Here is a 6,000-nt window from a genome sequence, read left to right on the forward strand (position 1 = left end):
TAATCTACAGATTACCTAAATAATATACATATAAACAGTTTTAAAACTTTAATGGTAGCATTAATGTGATTAAACATTTAAATAATTTTCAACAAACTGCTTCTTGTCAACAAATAAGTTGAAAGAAAGAAAGAAATGATCTCTTGAACTTTAACGATACGGAACCCGCCAATGAGAACATTACCTAGATACTACTCAGGAAAAAAATTGATTCCGCACTTTAATGGAGCCAATCGGTCAATCTACAGATTACCTGGATAATATACATATAAACAGTTTTAAAACTTTATTGGTAACATTAATGATTAAACATTTAAATAATTTGCAACAAACTGCTTCTTGTCAACCAATAAAATGGAAAAAAAAAGAAATGATCTTTTGATTTTTAACGATACGGAAACCGCCAATGAGAACATTACCTAGATACTACTCAGGAAAAAAATTGATTCCGCACTTTAACGGAGCCAATCGGTCAATCTACAGATTACCTGGATAATATACATATAAACAGTTTTAAAACTTTATTGGTAACATTAATGATTAAACATTTAAATAATTTGAAACAAACTGCTTCTTGTCAACAAATAAGTTGAAAGAAAGAAAGAAATGATCTCTTGAACTTTAACGATACGGAACCCGCCAATGAGAACATTACCTAGATACTACTCAGGAAAAAAATTGATTCCGCACTTTAACGGAGTCAATCGGTTAATCTACAGATTACCTGGATAATATACATATAAACAGTTTTAAAACTTTATTGGTAACATTAATGATTAAACATTTAAATAATTTGCTACAAACTGCTTCTTGTCATCAAATAAAATGGAGAAAAAAAAGAAATGATCTTTTGATTTTTAACGATACGGAAACCGCCAATGAGAACATTACCTAGATACGACTCAGGAAAAAAATTGATTCCGCACTTTAACGGAGCCAATCGGTCAATCTACAGATTACCTGGATAATATACATATAAACAGTTTTAAAACTTTATTGGTAACATTAATGATTAAACATTTAAATAATTTGCAACAAACTGCTTCTTGTCAACAAATAAGTTGAAAGAAAGAAAGAAATGATCTCTTGAACTTTAACGATACGGAACCCGCCAATGAGAACATTACCTAGATACTACTCAGGAAAAAAATTGATTCCGCACTTTAACGGAGCCAATCGGTCAATCTACAGATTACCTGGATAATATACATATAAACAGTTTTAAAACTTTATTGGTAACATTAATGATTAAACATTTAAATAATTTGCAACAAACTGCTTCTTGTCATCAAATAAAATGGAGAAAAAACGGAGTTTAACGGGGTCAATCGGTTAATCTACAGATTACCTGGATAATATACATATAAACAGTTTTAAAACTTTATTGGTAACATTAATGATTAAACATTTAAATAATTTGCAACAAACTGCTTCTTGTCATCAAATAAAATGGAGAAAAAAAAGAAATGATCTTTTGATTTTTAACGATACGGAAACCGCCAATGAGAACATTACCTAGATACGACTCAGGAAAAAAATTGATTCCGCACTTTAACGGAGCCAATCGGTCAATCTACAGATTACCTGGATAATATACATATAAACAGTTTTAAAACTTTATTGGTAACATTAGTGATTAAACATTTAAATAATTTGCAACAAACTGCTTCTTGTCAACAAATAAGTTGAAAGAAAGAAAGAAATGATCTCTTGAACTTTAACGATACGGAACCCGCCAATGAGAACATTACCTAGATACTACTCAGGAAAAAAATTGATTCCGCACTTTAACGGAGCCAATCGGTCAATCTACAGATTACCTGGATAATATACATATAAACAGTTTTAAAACTTTATTGGTAACATTAATGATTAAACATTTAAATAATTTGCAACAAACTGCTTCTTGTCATCAAATAAAATGGAGAAAAAAAAGAAATGATCATTTGATTTTTAACGATACGGAAACCGCCAATGAGAACATTACCTAGATACGACTCAGGAAAAAAATTGATTCCGCACTTTAACGGAGTCAATCGGTTAATCTACAGATTACCTGGATAATATACATATAAACAGTTTTAAAACTTTATTGGTAACATTAATGATTAAACATTTAAATAATTTGCAACAAACTGCTTCTTGTCATCAAATAAAATGGAGAAAAAAAAGAAATGATCTTTTGATTTTTAACGATACGGAAACCGCCAATGAGAACATTACCTAGATACGACTCAGGAAAAAAATTGATTCCGCACTTTAACGGAGCCAATCGGTCAATCTACAGATTACCTGGATAATATACATATAAACAGTTTTAAAACTTTATTGGTAACATTAATGATTAAACATTTAAATAATTTGCAACAAACTGCTTCTTGTCAACAAATAAGTTGAAGGAAAAAAAAAGAAATTATCCTTTGATTTTTAACGATACGGAAACCGCCAATGAGAACATTACCTAGATACGACTCAGGAAAAAAATTGATTCCGCACTTTAACGGAGCCAATCGGTCAATCTACAGATTACCTGGATAATATACATATAAACAGTTTTAAAACTTTATTGGTAACATTAATGATTAAACATTTAAATAATTTGCAACAAACTGCTTCTTGTCAACAAATAAGTTGAAGGAAAAAAAAAGAAATGATCCTTTGATTTTTAACGATACGGAAACCGCCAATGAGAACATTACCTAGATACTACTCAGGAAAAAAATTGATTCCGCACTTTAACGGAGCTAATCGGTCAATCTACAGATTACCTGGATAATATACATATAAACAGTTTTAAAACTTTATTGGCAACATTAATGATTAAACATTTAAATAATTTGCAACAAACTGCTTCTTGTCAACAAATAAGTTGAAAAAAAAAAGAAATGATCTTTTGATTTTTAACGATACGGAAACCGCCAATGAGAACATTACGTAGATAATCTAAGGAAAAATATTGATTCCGCACTTTAACGGAGTCAATCGGTTAATCTACAGATTACCTGGATAATATACATATAAACAGTTTTAAAACTTTATTGGTAACATCAATATGATTAAATATTCAAATAATTTACAACAAACTGTTTATTGTCAACCAATGAGTTGATAGAATGAAAGACAGTATCTTTCGAACTTTAACGATGCGGAACCCGTCAATGTGAACATTACCTAGATGAATTGAGGGGGGAAATCTTGATACCGTACTTCAAAGGAGCAAATCAATTAACATCGTAAAACATTTCGGGATCTTTTAACTAAATACTTTTGAAATTACACGGTACAAACTGTTTATTGTCAAAAAATAAGTTAATAGAAGAAAAAAAATGATCTTTGAATTTTAGAGATACGGAACCCGTCAATGTGAACATTACCTAGATAAATTTAGGAAAAAACTTGATTCCGCACTTTAACGGAGCCAATCAGTTAATCTACAGATTCCCTAGATAATATACACATTGACAGTTTTAAAGCTTTAGTGGGAACATTAATATAGTAAACCATTCAAATTCACGCATCAAACTGTTTATAGTCAAAAAATGATAATAATTACAAATTACAATAATGATTACAACAAAAATGATTGTATCAATCAGGGGAGTGAAGTGTAATTATATTTATATACAGTAGTATTTTATGATATAATAAAAATATGTGAAAAATAATTATACTCTGAATGATCATATTTACCAAATAGTTCACGCATCGCTGATGCTTGGTGTACAACGAACCAGATCCTGAATACTCGGTATCCTGATTACATCACCCACTTCATCTACAATTGTCCAGGACCATGTGGAGTGCGCATTGGAATGTAAGCAGAAACCGGAAACCATGGTAATACGCAACTAAGCCCTGGATGAGAGATCCTCCCCCGCTTATGCCAATAATCTCGCTTGCAATACGTGAAAACAACTTTCAACGTTCAATTATTGGGATCTAGGGAGAAGGAAGGGTTTTGGGTTCGTCTATTTTTGTTTCTCTTAAGGGGTTGTGAGAAAAAATATTTTTTAGTGGTACAATTTATGGAAATTTTTTGTTTGATGCGTACAAACAATTTAGTAAGAAACGTATTTTTTAAAAAAGAAAATTTTTTAAAATAATTTTAAAATAAATTTAAAAAATAATTTAAAAAATAATCAATAAGTTAATAATATAATAAATAATAGTAAATTAATAATAAAATTCAAAAAAAACAAAATTCTAGAATTGGCTGAGAATTATTTGTCGTCGGTTTATAAAATGCTCCAGTCATTAAGGTTTTTAAATGAATGATAATCACATTCCTACCTATGACAGATTTTTTCCTACAGCACAACGTAGACAATCAAAGCAATTTATTACAAGAAATTTAGCAGAATAAATTGTGTAGTTCAACAGAAAAAACCCGAATGCGGCTATGCTGCTGCAAATTCAATTTAAAAAAAATAAAAAAAAAATAAAAAATTTAAAAAAATTTTTTATATATATATATATATATATATATATATATATATATATATATATATATATATATATATATATATATATATATATATATATATATATATATATATATATATATATATATACTTATTTATAATATTTTTTTCCTACTTCGTGCCACAATATTTTTTTCGATAGCACATAGATAAACAAATAGTTCTTTAGGCCTGTGTAGGGGGCAGGGAACTGTCCTTGTATCAGAAAGGTTCTGGGTACGAATCCCGGGCAAGGCATGGATGTTCTTTCCTTCTCTGTACCATCTGTCCTCACTGTGTTAGCGACCACCTAATATGGTGCCCCTGAAAGAGGGGCCAACAAAATCGCCCTGTATATGCCTGAATTGACGAATGTTAACACAGGTGGGAATTGGAAGAAAAAAAAAGATAAACAAATTGAACAACATAGGACGACGAACTAAACAACATTCGAATGCGGTTGCACTGCACCAATCTCATGATTAAAAACAACTTACAATAATTTATACCTAGCTCAAGGAAACTAAATGGTGCTTGAATTATGTCTGAAGGAAACCAATGAAGGGAGGAAGAAAATGGGAACAAAACAAAAGGAATTAAGTCCTGAATAGCATCATGGGATTGGGAAACCCGTACTTATGTAAAAATGATAACCCCTTCGAAGCGGAGGATAATAAACAAAATTAACATAATTTTCAAATTGAAAATTGTCCAGTCTATTATTTGTTTCTCCTCGTATAGGATGACTAAAGCTACAAATAGCTAATTTACATCAATAAGAAATTTTGCTTACCGAAAGAGAAAAGAAAAACATATCGTCTCAAATCTTTTGCTCCCTATTGTATATATATATTTTAGGAATGCATATGTATGTACATTTTCGTCACATACATACTTACATACTTTGTATGTAAATACGTACGAAATAAATCATTATCCAACACGTTATACAATCTGTATTGTGTAATATAATGATGAATTCAGTATACAATCGTATTTACTTGTATTTGTGTGTTTCGATTACTGGTAATTATGTTAAATGTAATCATGATTGCATGTAATAATATATTTTGATTACTTGTAATCATGATTACGGTAATAATAAAAATCATGCAAAATTGTAATCCCGATTACAAGTAATTGATTACTGTAATTATTATTAAAATCCCGTAATCAGAATTATGTGTTGCAATCATGATTACTAGTAATTGAAAAATGGAAGCTGGAAATGTGTAATCGATTACCTTTTTTTCTTTGCCTATATCTGGTAATCATGACTTTTACAAGGGATGCTCGATAAAGAGGAGCAAAAACTGAATTAAGTATAAGCAAAAAATGTTCTTTTTTTTTTTTTTTTTTAAACTTTTTTAATATTAAAAAAAATTAATTTTCGAGGATAAAAAATATCCTTTCCATTCATACGTGCCAGCTTTAATCAAAATTCTTAATGATAAAAATGAGGAAATCATGTTTCTCCATCTTAATTATATGCTGAATAGTTCTAAGATTTTGTTGAAATGAAAAGTATATTTTTTCGTTG

At 29.5% G+C, this 6,000-nt stretch overlaps 1 protein-coding gene across 1 annotated transcript in view; it reads right to left on the bottom strand.

Moving 5' to 3' along the window:
* The window catches only part of LOC107456854 (uncharacterized), a 30,320-nt gene extending 26,422 nt beyond the window's left edge, over positions 1-3,898 (bottom strand). The window contains exon 1 of the mRNA XM_087162310.1: positions 3,691-3,898. The gene's annotated coding sequence lies outside the window, so the exon portion shown is untranslated. The remainder of the gene's footprint in view (positions 1-3,690) is intronic.
* Positions 3,899-6,000: the final 2,102 nt, after the last annotated feature.

This window comes from Parasteatoda tepidariorum, chromosome 4 (genome assembly GCF_982258835.1).
Source record: "Parasteatoda tepidariorum strain Cologne lab strain chromosome 4, Ptep-v5.0, whole genome shotgun sequence".
NCBI classification, from domain to species: domain Eukaryota; kingdom Metazoa; phylum Arthropoda; class Arachnida; order Araneae; family Theridiidae; genus Parasteatoda; species Parasteatoda tepidariorum.